This window comes from Aedes aegypti, chromosome 3 (genome assembly GCF_002204515.2).
Source record: "Aedes aegypti strain LVP_AGWG chromosome 3, AaegL5.0 Primary Assembly, whole genome shotgun sequence".
Lineage (NCBI taxonomy): Eukaryota > Metazoa > Arthropoda > Insecta > Diptera > Culicidae > Aedes > Aedes aegypti.
This window is the reverse complement of record NC_035109.1, coordinates 157,486,845-157,501,362: the sequence shown is the minus strand read 5'-3', so window position 1 is coordinate 157,501,362 and position 14,518 is coordinate 157,486,845. Positions and strand designations below refer to the sequence as shown.

Here is a 14,518-nt window from a genome sequence, read left to right as displayed (position 1 = left end):
CTAAAACTCTTCGCTTCTTCATACGACGCACGTCCTGCTTCCGCAATAAACTCTACAGTAATATCACGCCAGGATCTGGGAATATACCCGGTAGCAAAACTGCACACTCAATCTGTTCGGTAAAAATAACTGGGTTTTTGAACTACCGAAAAAGTCAGTAAACTAAAACTAAATGTCAGAAATCGAAAAACAGAGACTTTTCACTGAAATTTTGCAGAGAGCTTTTTTTACATCATATATCGATAAAAAATAAAATATGGTTAAATCTGCTTTTCAATCACGCGTGACGACAGTTTTCATTTTACTGACTTTTCCGGTAGTTCCAAAACCCAGTAAAATTTTACCGACCCCAGTAATTTAATCTAAGTGTGTGCTTACAAGTAACTTTTTCGAAACATGTTTGGTGGAAGAGAAATCGCCAAGATGAGCAAGATGTTAACTCATGCAAATAAAAAACTGGCAGATGCTAAACGTCGTGCCAAATCTGCATACTACCAACAACTTTTTTCGACCAACAATCCCAAGCAGTTATGGAACCGGATTAACAATATGCTAGGAAATCAACTTGATTCAACTAAGCAACAAACGCTTATAGTTGATGATACTGAGATTACTAAGCCCGAAGATCTTGGAGATGCGTTCAACAACTTCTTTTCATCTATTGGAGATAGTACTGCTAGTTGCCTTAATTCAGACGGTAATATTAACAAATTCAATACTATGGACACTTGCGGTCAATCTATGTTCCTGCGACCTGCCTCACCAACCGAAGTATCCAACATCATACGAGTGTTAAACAGCTCTAAAGCAACTGGAGTTGATGGATTCCCAGTATCAGCGCTTAAGAAATACAGTGATGTCCTCTCCCCAATCATATGCACCAGCTTCAACGATAGCCTTACTTCTGGAATCTATCCCGACTGTTTGAAAAAGGCGCTCGTTTACCCTATTTTCAAAGGTGGTGACCCTAAAAATCCCAGCAACTATCGGCCTATATCTGTTCTTCCTGCTATCAACAAAGTATTCGAGAAGCTTCTGTCTGCGCGTCTCCAAAGCTTTTTGGATAGTACTGCTCTACTCAATCCCAAACAATTTGGATTCAGACATGGATCTTCAACAGAAGTAGCTGTTTTGGAGTTAGTCGACGATATTGCGAATTGTATGCATAAAACATCGGCAGCTGGGGTAGTGTTCTTAGATCTCTCAAAGGCCTTTGATACGATTAACCATTCGATTCTTCTAAAAAAACTAGACGCATATGGCATACGTGGCGTTGCTAATGATCTGTTGCGAAGTTATCTGCTGAATCGTCAACAAAAAGTAAGAGTCTCCGGGATTAGTAGTGAGTACCGTAGCAGTAACTGTGGAGTGCCTCAGGGCAGCAATCTTGGACCTCTGCTGTTTCTTATCTACATCAATGATATTGCAAAGCTCCAAACTAAAGGACACCCTAGACTGTTCGCCGATGATTCTGCAATCATGTATAAGAGCAACTCCATAACAGAACTATTTGCAGACATGTCAAACGATTTGCGTCTGGTAACGGCATATCTAGAGAACAATTTACTATCATTAAATCTGCACAAAACAAAATTAATGGTCTTTGGAGCTAGAGAGAACCACGCTGCACCTCATCCAACATTGACAGTAAGTGGCGTAACGATTGAAGAAGTTTCGTATTATAAACACTTGGGCATCTACATTGACAACAAGCTACGTTGGGATTGCCATATACGAAATACTGTTGATAACTGCGCATCGTTGTGTGGAATTCTAAGAAAGCTGTCGAAATATGTGCCACAACATGTCCTACTAAAAATATATTTCGCTTTTATCCATAGTCGGTATCAATATGGTATAACGACTTGGGGTACAACCTTCAACACATACCTTAAAGACATCCAAGTTCAGCAAAACAGATGTGTTAAAGCAATATTTAAATTGGATTACCTGCACCCAACAAATCAGCTTTATAGCACCACTGAACATAATATTTCTGTACATCATGCGAACAGCCACGATAATGTTTAAAATCCTAAACAATCTCAATCTGCATCATAACTGGAACTTTAATGCTGCTGCACATCACCATCAGACTCGATATGCTCATTTGCTGCAGAGAACTGGCTTTAGAACGGAAGTTGGAAGAAGATGATTTCAAAATTTAGGGCCGGCAACATACAATCGATTACCAGAAGAAATCAAGAGTGCTCAAACGATTCAACAATTCAGGCGTAACCTTATATTTTATATAAAATCTAATATTGTTCAATTCATTGTTCGATAGTATTTATGTAGAACTTTCTCTAAACTGAATTCAATGATGTAACTCGACTAATTTAAATAGCTATTTCAATAAGCTCTAACGTCCCTTTTAAGGAACACTAGTTCGATAGGGATTGTAAGTATTATTCTTATTGCTTTGTAGCATGATCATAAATAATAAATAAATAAAAACTCAAATCCTTACTGGAGTATAACAGGGTAAATCCCATCTGCTCCTGGAGATTTGAAAGGAGCTGAACTATTGAGTGCCCATTGAATCGATTTAGTAGTTATGATACTGCGAGCCGAAGCCTGAGACTCATAACTATATAAAAAGATATTTGGTTCATCCATAGATACTATGCCCACACATTCGGGGAAGTGTGTATTGAATAAACATTCTAAAACTTCTTTGTCAGAAGAAGTAAAGTCACCATTTGGTAAGGGAATTTGGTTCACTTGGAAATCCTTAGATTTTGCAAGGATTTTGTTCAGCCGACTAACTTCACTCTAACTGGAAACATTTGAACAAAGGTTTTGATCATTTTATTGAAATAATTGAATTTCGATGATAGGAAATTTCATTGGAAATTGCCTACATTTAGGAGTTTTCCGCGGTATTTTTCAAGTTTGAAATATGTCCATAAATATTGTTGTGTTAAGAATTTAGACAGCATAATCGGATTCAGGGACCCCAAATTAGTTGTGTAGAGTTGTTTTCAAGACTAACAATAATTGCATTGACAAGTGATCAATTTCACCCTGACATGGGATCTCACGATTTTTTTTGTTTTACATATGAATTTTAGCACTAAAATCACATTGGTTAGAAAGTTTCAGTACATGAGCCAATAAGGTTCACTGTCGTACTTGTTTTCCTGCATTCAGTTATTTGGCATTGACAAAATTCTAGCAAACACCCGATAAATCGATAAAAATGATCAATTTCACCCGAAATTACGGTACCTAAATAGAAGTTCCTCTTACGAAAGTAAGGTTCTTGAACTAGCGCCACTTGGATTGTACCATTTTGCATGAGTCTGCAAAGATTGATCGTTGCTGATCTTTTATGCTGAAGATTGACCTGAGCTATCCTAACCATATCCACTATTCATACTAGACAGGTTTAAGCTTTTTGCATTCTCAGCACGGAAAAGACCAGCAGCAAAAAAAACAGATCGGTATCTATTGAAAGTCGCCAAAAGCGAAAAAGCACATAATACACTGTGACTGTGTAAAACGCATAATGCGAAACCATACAGGTGAAAATTTAAATTAAATAGCAACATATTCATAATCCCACCACTATTTAGCCTCAGATTAGAGGCTTAAGAAAGGGCAGCCGATTATCTCGTAGAAACACAAGGTCACCTGCACCATTGCTCCGGGTAGCACAGAAAGGGCTCAATACTGTGGAGGGCGACCTGGTACCCAACAGGCTCCGTTTGCGGTTAGGTTTAATTTAGATCCCCCTAACCATTCATTCCTAGGCACGGTGCGCATCACACCATAAATTAGGGGACACCTGAGAGGACTGTTACCACTGGAATAGGCAGTCCGTAGTTTTAATTCTTAGCCAACTGAAACAACCGCTACCGACACTACACTCGGGAAAAGGAGGATAATTAACTCCTGACGTACCCAAGAAGCCAACAAAATAGGATGATAGTGTTGCCTAACACCTGAATGTACTGTTTGAAATTATACTAATAAATGAATAAAAAAAGAAAAGACATGCACGTTATGAGGTAAACTTAATACAGACGCCTTCCAGTCGTACCAGCTGTATTTGTTTTCTCCCTCATAACATTAAGCATCTCATTATAAGTACCTTCTCTGGGAATTCAAAGCTGACAGCATCGGGGACAGGTCTAGTCGGGTGTCTAGATTTATCGAACAATCTCACTAGTTCACTGGCACGACCGGTTTACAGGGAATTAGTTACAAGCTTTCGCGGCGTTGACTGTTTGTATAGGAACTGAAGGTAAAGAAAATAGTTCCCCAAATTAATTTCGACTTGTAAAATGTTACATTATTCTACCTTAAGTTTTATTTTGTGTTTGTGCAATATTACAGTTCAATTACTCGGAAACAAGTAACTCGATGTAGTACAATATTTGCATTTTCCCTAATTAGGATGCAATAGCTGACTGCCGGTCAACACTTGATATACCCTTAGAGTCTACTGATTTTTATGATGCTGAAGGCAACGTGCAATCTTTCAATTATGCATATAGCATCTAAAAGATTAAGCACGCGGAAATCTCGTTTATCCACTGTGTCAACATCTGTCACGACGCATATAGCAGCAAATCGTGTCATTAGAAATGCAAAAATTAAAACACTTTAGAGCGCAATAATGGCTCTTCGTCGGATGAAATTGTCCTCCGACTTAAAACGTACAGAAACGTTTTATGGAGAGTGCACAATTATCGGGCTTTATACAAAGCGCTGGCCAAAACTACCAAAAATTATTTTGAGATTGTAATATTTTTTTTAACACATGTCTTGTTTATTATATTCTTATGATCTTTGATTGAAATTGGGGCCTTCCTTAACCGAGTGGTTAGAGTCTTCGGCTACAAAGCAAAGCCATGCTGAAGGTGTCTGGGCATAAAGTATCATCCTACTTGTCACACGATATACGAATGCGAAAATGGCAACTTTGTCAAAGAAAGCTCTCAGGTCATAACTGTGAAAGAAGTGCTCATTGAACACTAAGCTGAGAAGCAGGCTCTGTCCCAGTGAGGAAATAATTCAAAGAAGAGGATACATTTTGATCAAAATCGATACAACACAAACGAAATTCAATCAAATTCAATTGCATTTTTAGATTCAGGCGAGTTTTGGCCGAACTTCATTTTTTACCGACCATAGTGAAGTATGGGATTCCCCGTTGCATTCGCGATGCCGCACTTACCGCACGTTTTGTCACGATAATTTTTCGCGCCTATTGAGAAAGGCACCACTCGTGCATGAATTGATTCATGCGACGTCAATGTTCAGTTCACCAAAACCGACAAACCTGTCCGCTGAGCATTCCTCACAATTTGACGGATGAATGCCATTTGTAGCTTGCGGCATGGCCTTCACAACAATTCAGCTTGCATCTTCTTGTTCGGCTGACTATCACTTTCAATGTACGACCACATGCTCTCAGTGATGATGATGATGCTGTTTGAACGTGATTTATTGCTGGTTTGATGAATTTTGTAGCTAATCGCGTACCGGACGGCAGTCGGTTCTAATAGGGCTAATGACGATTGTTATCTGGGTTGTTACATTCGGGCGGGCAAACGAGAAATAATAGTTTCTACTTCGAAAACAATGCATCATTGCTGATTAACGCATAAAAAGGCGTTTAATCAAACTTCTTTTGCTCGGGGCGTTTTCTGTCGATAGTGGTTTTCTAATTCAAATGCGTACTCGTGTATTCCATTGAGCGATGATGTTTACTAATCTTGTACATAGTCCAAGCTTGTTTCGTAATTACAACATTCGTAAATGGCATGTAAAATGTAATCAAAATAACCTCGAAATAACAAACTAATCATTTTGACTGTTTCCTTGAAACTGTTTTGATTTGATTAATGTTTTATGTACTTTGTCTGGTTGTCTTTGAATTCAAGTTCTAGGTGGATTTGCAAGTGCTTTCGCCAGTTCATTTCACTCACATAGTATAGTTTTTTCTTTCTGGCATTACATCCCAATTGAAACAGAGCCCACATCTTAGCTTAGTGTTCTTACAAGCACTTCCACAGCTATTATTCAATAATTCCAGTGTAACATATGGAGGAATTCTAAAAGTAAATATTCTAGGAAACCACAGGATTAGTTGTTGGATAAAACAATGCAAGATGTATTGGATGAACTTTGTTATAGGGGAAGACGGGGTAAGATGACGGACCACCTTCAGTTCGGCATGAAAATGACGGTTTCCTTAAAAGTTTACCAAGCACTTTCCATAAACACAAGATTTTTGACATTCATTCATTCATTCAACATTTACGATGATGTTTATTTTAAATTTTTCATAACAAACATCAAAAACAAAGTTTTTGTTCGTCGATATTGAATTTGATCTAATTTTAACAGATGCTCACTTAAGGATTTCGGAATGGATTTTCTTATAAAAACATAACAAATTACTCGTCCATGCTTTAACAGAAATGTAAAATATGGTTCATTAAAGTGAAATCTCAATTGTAAATATTTAGCCTTGAAATAGGGCCCTAGTTGTGAAAATTGCGCAAGCGGGGTAAAACCGACCACTGTTGATGGGGTAAGACCGCCACCCCTAATTTATACCAAATAAAATGTCTAAAACATTCAAATGTTGTAACTACATTGTACGTTACTATTCAATACAAGCCAAATCTGCAAATTTTTCCAAAATATGGGTGATAATAAGTATATATCTAAGTTTTTTTTTAAATAAAATAACCCTAAAAATGAATCAATATCCACGTTAATCAATGTAGAATTCATAAAACATTATACTTTTTAGAAGTGAACTGATATATTTTTTCGCAAAATTGTGTACGAAAATCGAGGTGGTCGCTTTTACCCCGTGGATGGGCGATTTTACCCCGTCGCTAAAAATAATCGTGATAAGACATCACTTTTTCAAGTCTCAAGAAATAAATATTTTTTTTACAAGTACAACACTTGTGATATTTTTTGATCATACCTAAGCCTTGAAAAAAACGACATGCTGCATCGAAAAAGTATTTATGGATTCTTGATTTTGACATATGAATTAAATTGCTTAGGCGGGCCTAAGGAAATCAAAACATAATAAAGAAAGTGTATCAGTTATGGCCATAGTGGTTCCCTATTTTGCCATATGTGAAATTTTGATAACATTAACATTTTTAACCCGATAACGCCCAAGGTATCTCACAATTGGAATTCAACCCCGTATTTGTTATTCAAAGTTCTATTCCCATAAATAAAACTTTATTTAGTCTATGGTGGGGATCCAAAAACAATCTTGAAATTGTGTCGTCCATATCTAGTTGTTCTATAAGATTATTTTCGAGATTTATCAAATGTATTTCCATGCTATTCAACCCATTACTATGTAAAGAATGTGAAAAACACTGCAATTGAGGGGTCATTCATAAATTACGTCACGTACACAGATGGGGGAGGAGGTTACAGGGAAACATGACTATCCATATAAAAATTTAAATCTATACAAAAAGTGTGATGTACAGGAAAAGGGAGGAGGATGAACAAGTAGGGTAAATGTTCCAATAGTGGAGGTACTAAGCACGATTCAACTTCATTTAAACGTTCAATAATCAAAAGAGTAAATATTTTACATCTTCTTCTGTCTGGCGTTACGTCCCAACTGGGACAAAGCCTGCTGCTCAGATTAGTGTTCGTATGAGCACTTCCACAGTTATTAACTGAGAGCTTTCTTGAAATCCTGTTTTTATTCATTAACACGAAAGAGCATGTTACTGCAAATACTTAAGCAATTTTTCCCGCTCAAATAACCGCTAAATCATATTTAAACTGTAATTTAAAAATGGGTCCATAAATGAACCTTGACACTTTTGATCACGTTCGCTTAGTCGACAAAGCACCTCAGGGGTTATGGTTTTGACACTGGGGTTGTTCCTGTCTGACATTTCGGAAGGTGCACGGAAAACAAAATACACACAAAATGGGAGTTCATGCCAAGGGGTGTAACAAAATCTTTAAAAAAAACTTAAAAAATGTTTTTTGGACTTAAACGAACGAAAAACCTTAAAAAATTGAGTAAACATGTGTTTTTGACCTAAACGTAAGTGTTTGGTACTAAAATTGGGACAGGAATTTAAAATAACGTAAGTTTTTCGCTTTTTCTGATAAATAAGCTATAGGTTGTTCAATATAATTTTGAATATGTATGCATATCGAGACCATTTGAAAAGCTAATTGTTACAAAATACAATGTTTTGAAAAAAAAAATTCAGTTTGCTCAGCATTTAGCCGAATTTTATGACCTCCAGAGAGCACATGAATTTCCGGAAAAGCAATTTTTAATGATAACAAATAACAATTCTTGGAAATATTAAAATAGCTAAGCTGAAAAATGCGTGACTAAGCTGAAAAATCACAAATTTTCATCTACAATCTGGAAATGCTTCGAAATCTGCAATTTTGATTTGTCTTCAACTACTAATGAAAATCGCAATGCTTTTTACTATGACTCGTGGTGAAAGATCATTTTGTTTGTTGAGAAACTTGAAAACGTATGTTTAACCATTCATATTCAAAAAGTAGAACTTAAGGCAATGATTATAACGAATGAAATATGCTTTGAAACCTGAAGATTTTCCATATTTCGGAAAACTTTTGGAAGCAGAATTTCACCACCAGGTACAATAGATTTACTTTGAGTAGCGTTGTAAATTTATATGAAAATTCATGACCAGGATGGACGACAAAAGCTTAAGTTTGCATATATTGTTACGTTTCTCAAAAACACAAGTACACAAAACCCCCCTAGAGCTAAATCCTGTTTGCGCTACTGCAGCGATCCAAATATATATTTGACAATATCAGAATTTCATTAGTGCTAATCAAAAGTTTGTCCTTCAGCGCGATGACAGTCAAATATTGGACACCAACTATTACACGCTTACAGATGTGGATAATGAAGTCAAAAAAATCGTCTATCACGTTGAAGTTACTGTATCACTGATGTATACGGTCTTATCCACCGATGACCCGAATTCACTCGGTCCAAGCTTTTTGACACAAGATCGGGTCCAGAACACCTGGGGAGCATACGGAAGCCTGTCTTAAGTGGCACAATTCTGGGACCAAGTGAAATCAGTTCATCGGTGCATAAGTCAATTTGTCGTTTTTCCCGTTCTTCTTCATTTAACGGCTAGAAACATGTGTTTTCTTTTTATAGCTTAAAAGATAATTCATGAATGGTGTCAAGGTTTTTTTTAATGTAAGGAGCTATGCAACAAAAATACTCTATTGTTGCTCGACTCGATATTTGTTGGCGAAAATGTCTCATGTTTGCCTACTAGCGCCATCTTAGTAGTGTTTTACAAACTACTATGTTTCTAGGCGAATAGATCTCATTTAGTTGAACACTTTTGTCGAAGATACCAATGAGAGTTTTCAGGACCAAAAAGGTTTTACCCAGACAACCAGAAGTCGCATGAAAGTTCACGTAATAATTCGTTAATTCATACATATTACATCAAACCCGCAAAACACGGTGGACAAAATCGTCAGATTGAAGAGTTTCCTCGCATAAAACCCTTTTTTTCTGAGTTCATTTGTACATTTTGTTTCGTCCCGTACATTTGTACAAAGTAAGTCGGATCAATCCGTAGCAGCTGTCAAATTAACATTTGTTATCATAAGTTAAGTCGCATAAGATCACAGGTAATTTCGGTAGAAAATTTATGCACTCGCATTGTATGCTATTCATCACATAATATATTCACGTATATCGCCTCCACTTTTATACGTAGAAAGCCTTTCCGCGACATCGAAATTTTGCACATAAAATGCCTCCAGATGATTTCGTTATACGTACAGTTTGGTTGTCTGGTTAGGCCTATATGTCTCATTTAGTCGTTCAATAATAATTTAATGAAATGAAAAATTTTTATGTATATTTAAAATACCTGAAAAGCTAGAAGTTCGTGAAGTTATCTTATGTGGAGAGAAAAACTAGCATTTTTTTAGAATTTTAGTATTTTGTCAAATATTTCCTAGCAAAACCAAATACAATTTAAAACAAAAACTCTTATGAACCATCTTAGATACAATGTACTTGAACTCACTACATCTAAGGAATTTGATAAAAACATTTATTGCTAGTTAAGTTCCAACAAAACACAAAGGTAGGTTATGTGCTGGTTAGATAAGAATTGATTTTCTAAAAACAAAAATTTCAATGTCAAAGGTTATTTTATCAAACAAAATTTTCACTGGCAATTGTTAAAATGCCCCAAGGAAAAAAACAAAAATATAAAAATATTTATTTGTTTGAAAAAATATTGTAATTCTCGTTGTTAAAGTCGTGCCCATACTTTCTGGCACACTCTATATGCCCAACAAGAGGGAAACCCCCTTTGAGTGATCACTTAATGCGAACCCGAGCGAGTTATCAGGATCGATTTGTAGAAAAATATCTAGAGGGATTATTGAAGATATCTAACAAAACAAACCAAAAGAATTGTTTGCAAAAAAATAATAAACACAAAAAAAGTTTGAAGTAATTCTAACACATATAATTCTTAAAGCGTCATCATGGGTGTGATTTGCGATTGAGTTCGAAAAGAATTTCATGAAGAACTTTTGTTTAACAATGGAGTAGTGATCCTAAATTAATACTTCGAGGAATCCTTACAAACTTAGCACTATGTTCTTTGCAAGAATGACTGAAATTCATGATGTATCTTTGTGTTTTGAAAAAAAGTTAGGATTCCATCATGAATTCTTGAAAGTGTCTTGTTTGTTGAAATATGTGTATAGTTTTTATAGAATTCTTGAATGAAATTGAAGAATCTACTAGAATTTAAATTAACAAGTAGAAACATATTTTGAAGACTATGAAGAAATTCGAGCTACGCCCAAGAACGAATTATGAAATTAATTTTTGGAATGATTATTGAAAAAATCTTTGTATAATCTGAAAAAAAATATCTAGAGGAAATCCCACAAAAAATTCCTGGCGAATATGTGGATTTATCTCTTATCGAATTCCTTAGCAAATTATTCGAGGAATTATTGGATGAATTTTAAATTCATTTTAAAATAACTTAACAAATGTTTAAAAACGGGGACGGACCTGGTGTAGTGGTTAGAACACACGCCTCTCACGCCGAGGACCTGGGATCGAATCCCATCCCCGAGATAGTCACTAAAAAAATCAGTGACGACTTCCTTCGGAAGGGAAGTAAAGCCGTTGGTCCCGAGATGAACTAGCCCAGGGCTAAAAATCTCGTTAATAAAGATAGGAAAAAAAATGTTTGAAATAAAGTCGATAAATTATGTTTGGTAAGATCTTCGACAGAAATTTGATTTTTAATAAAATTCTTAAAGGTATTAAAAAATATCATGACGTAATATAACAAATTAACATAAACTCAGAAGATCGTCTTCTGAAAATTAAAAAAATATATTCATCTATACAGCAAGCCAGTCGTTTTTGACTTTTGTTTTTCCAATAAGCCGAAGGGTTGCAAAGGAACCTCCCCGCTCCCTTCTGGCTACGTCCATAACCGTAAACATACAATTACTTAGATTGAGTAGGGTAACGGTTGTATTTTCGACACTCTAAGAAAGTGATTTTAGTTTTTTTTTCCAATTAATCAATTGCACAGCGTAACCAAGTCAAAGAACATGCCAAAATGTAGAGAAAAATTTCCTCTACGAGATAAAAATGCCCATGCGGTCATCACACTGGTTGCATAATATGTTTGCCTATAGTCTAATCAATCGATTGACAATGGAAAACCGAAGAAATTCTTTGATTTAAACTGGGAAATTTGCAGGAAAATGGTACAGGGGGTCCAAAATATATTGATTACCCTAGTAAGCCCCAAAACTTATTTGATGGAACATAAACTCAAGATAATTAATAACACGCCTTAAAGCTGCCAACTTCTGTAAATGCTTTAATTAACACAAAGATATTTTAACAACTGACCTCTAGATAAAAATAAAATAAAGGCAAAATCTTCAATATCTACCCGAAACATTAAAAAGTTTACCGGTCTCCAGTAAGCCAAACGAGTAAAGACATGGAATTTCCAGCTCGAAAATGACAAATTCATGTCCCATCTGGCGGGGAAACTTTTCAAGTGGGAAATCCCTGGACATATCTTGCAACTTGTTGAACAGCAGACAAAGAAAGCTCTTTACTGTGAATACATTCATTAAACACTATGTTGAAGAGGTAGGCTGCAGTTTCAATGGTAACGTAGATTCATAAGAACGAAAAAAAAAACGAACTACGATAGGACGGGAATCGATTACTTATAATTACTTTATGTTTGTAACGCAATGTGCGAACTAGGCAAGAGTGAGACTCATAAATTGTCAAACAGAAACGCCTTATGGTCTACTATTGCTATCAGCAGACAGTCCCTAACGGACATGTGATACGCATGGTGCCCCATCGATCAACCACGGAAACCTGTTTAATTTCTTCTCACCTATGCAAACCGGCGAGAAAGGTAGTAAATTGTTGCCGTCACCTGCCCACGTTTCGCTATGAAGTACATACAGCGACTTGCCTAGCTGTTTGGGAAAGAGTTTATTGGAACCTTTAAATCCGCAGATTAAATTACGGTACATCTACGTACCATGATGTTGTAAACTGCACCTTTCGTTTAGGAGATCCATGAATTATAAATATAAAACAACTGAAGGATGCTTCATTCGATCGTCAAGGCATGATCATTAGAGTCATTTATATTTTATTCTTAGGGCAATGAAATCCCCTCAACTAGTTTCAAATACGTCAGGTTTCAATGTGAGTAACCTATCATGTGACTTAGCGATTGCAATTTATTGTTTCCTAACATCTGACATCTTGAAAGAAGATGATCTCACTAGACGATAGCTTCTTATATTCTAGAGATGATCGAAGCACCAAAACACTGCGCAAAAATTCACGTACCTTCGCAATGACTCTCAATGTTTCTCGAACTCGCCACTCCACTAGACAAAAACAACGAAAAAATCACTTTTCAAGTTTCGCACTTCCACCACTATTCACGTTTCATAGAAGCACTGGAGCGCAAACGACGAGATATACAAAACACATGACATAACCAAATCTCAACTGTTTCGCTCAAATTGCACTGCTGTTTTCAGTAGTTCAGGTAGTTTATATTGGTTCACTCTTCAAGTAATTCTCTTCTGTCGTTGAGTTGAGGATTCCTCCAGATCATTTCACTATGGCAATTCTTGTTCGAAAGATTAACACGTTGCACTATCAGTCTCTGCATCCATATCTCACAGCATAGTTTCCATTCTTGACTCACTTTTCAAATAGACAAACAGATGCTTCTGAGAGCAACCGATAGCTACTGCTGGAAACTGCTACCGGAGATGCCCGTTTTAAGGGTCTCAAAACGTGTTCTCAATGCACAGCCGTTCGTCTTGCGCATAAGCATCTAAAAGCACTTTAGTGCTAGTTCAAATTCAAAGCGTGCCGTTTGCGGTTGTCACACGATCGAGTACAAGTTGCGACTGAACACGACGCCGGGTGGAGCGAATGTTTTTACGCGACGGACGAGGCTCGAAAGCTTTGCAGAAAAAAGCTCATGAATCGGTGTCTGGTTTGTAGCAACAGCTGATCAGTATAGCAGCCCGTGGCAAGCAAGACCTCTCGCGCAGCATGTGCGCCTTCAGCCGGCCGATCGAATAAGAGAGTAAATTGAGAGTGATTTGCTTATTGAAGCTAGATTTCGCGACCCAAGACGAAGTAAGGTTGTGTCGCTAGTTTCGGTCTATGGACTCGTATGCGATAATATCGCAAAAAATGTTTAAAATTTCTTACGCACAATAAAATTTGTTTGCGATTTGCAAACAAAATATTCTCTTTTGTCAGAGTTGGGTTAAAAATACTGAAAAACTGTTTTTTTTTGTAATCAATGGATAGCCCCTTAAGGTGAAACAGCTTGGAATCCAAATTCAACAATGTTCCAAAACTGAAGGTGAAACAGTTTGGAATCAACTTCTAAGATTGCACTAAAACTTCAAAGGCACAAATCTCGCGAAGAAAGCATCCAACAACTTTTTATTTTGGCTTTGTGCACTAGCAGAAAGCTTAAAATAAGAAATTGCACTAGCAGAAAGTTTGAAATATGAAGATCGACTTCGTACGTTGTTATTTTTGTTTGTTTTTTTTTCAGATTTATGCCTTTGAAATCGTTGGATTCTAACAAGTTTCACCTTAATATATGCAAAATATCTCATTTTAAGCTGATTGGATCATTCCTCAAGCCATGGGACCACACAGCAAAAAGTAAATTGAGTAGTTCTCGCTAAAATCAGGCCATCAACGATACATGTGTATTGTTAGAGTTCAATTCTTTTCTCGCTGTTCGCTAAAACTAGAGGAGATTTTCCCTGCAGATAAATAATTTCAACTTTCAAGTCAACAATCTAATATTTGAAGAGGTTTTATTATTTTCATATTTCATATTTGAATCTCGCAGTATGGTTCGGTCAATTATCATCCTTTAATATATTTAAAAAAATCATGAATGTAAGA

The 14,518-nt window shown here is 36.3% G+C and overlaps 1 protein-coding gene across 1 annotated transcript in view; it reads right to left on the bottom strand.

Moving 5' to 3' along the window:
* Positions 1-13,508, bottom strand: part of LOC5573047 (facilitated trehalose transporter Tret1) — a 38,332-nt gene extending 24,824 nt beyond the window's left edge. The window contains exon 1 of the mRNA XM_001654316.2: positions 12,917-13,508. The gene's annotated coding sequence lies outside the window, so the exon portion shown is untranslated. The remainder of the gene's footprint in view (positions 1-12,916) is intronic.
* Positions 13,509-14,518: the final 1,010 nt, after the last annotated feature.